A 984-nucleotide genomic window follows, 5' to 3' on the forward strand; every position below is an offset into this window, starting at 1 on the left:
TAGTAAGCAAACAAGTTATGTTCCCACTATCCTTGATAACAGCACTTAAAATACAGAAACAATTTTTCATAAATGATTCTTACTTGCACTCTCATCTATTTTACATAAAACCTTTACAGAATATAAAGCAGACCAGACAGGAAAGAATACAAGATTTAAGATATAAAGTAAGCTTGTCAGAATGAACATGGCTCATACACATGCATTCGGTAAGGCTGCCTTAAAAGATTAAGAGGCAATCAATACAACAGGCTCTGCATCTGCGATTCAACACCACCATTAGACTCTTCATGAATTATTTTCTTTAATAGCTTTAAAATATTTACAGAATCAAAAAGGAAGGAAAATTTCAAAAATCATTAAAAGGAAAGTTGTATAACCATCGACTGTACTGCATATTAACTGTCAGTACATACTGCAGTAAAAAAGGTGAACAGCAAGCAGGGCTGCACAAGAAAATTTAAATGTAATCAGTCCCCAGCGTTACAATATCCACATCTCTTCTAGTTCTTCCACTATTTTTCTTCAAATGACTTGCACAGTACCATTGCAGAAAATCGGATCCACCCAAGCCTGAGTATGAGGATGTTCCTCAGGGATTTCGGATTCTCCTGCTGTTAGTTCACAGTAGCATTCCGGCAAAGCTTGCATTTTACTTACAAATTATTATTTTATTATTCTGTAAAAAGAATTGAACAAAGTGCATTATTAATGACTGCAATGTAAAAAGCAGCCTGGTAGACAATGAAGTGGAAATAAATTTATAATTCATAACAACACAGTATGCTTGCAGACTTTGCTAGTACTCCTTTCAAGCATGTACCAATTTCTACAAGTCACTGTATCACAGCCAACAAGCCAAGCAGCATCTTTGTTCTGAAGAATATTTCTCAGATAGCAAAAGCCAGTCTTTTATTATGTTATTACAGTAAACAGAAAATATTTCAATCCAAATATGAGAAAGAAATAAGGCAAGAAAGGCAG

The 984-nt window shown here is 34.3% G+C and overlaps 1 long non-coding RNA gene across 1 annotated transcript in view; it reads right to left on the reverse strand.

Annotated features, from left to right (window-relative positions):
- Positions 1-282: 282 nt before the first annotated feature.
- The window catches only part of LOC122812811, a 14,574-nt gene continuing 13,872 nt past the window's right edge, over positions 283-984 (reverse strand). Inside the window, exon 2 of the long non-coding RNA XR_006366577.1 lies at positions 283-679. This is a non-coding gene — a long non-coding RNA (uncharacterized LOC122812811). The remainder of the gene's footprint in view (positions 680-984) is intronic.

Source organism: Protopterus annectens, chromosome 10.part0, assembly GCF_019279795.1.
Source record: "Protopterus annectens isolate FY-2018-M chromosome 10.part0, PAN1.0, whole genome shotgun sequence".
Lineage (NCBI taxonomy): Eukaryota > Metazoa > Chordata > Ceratodontiformes > Protopteridae > Protopterus > Protopterus annectens.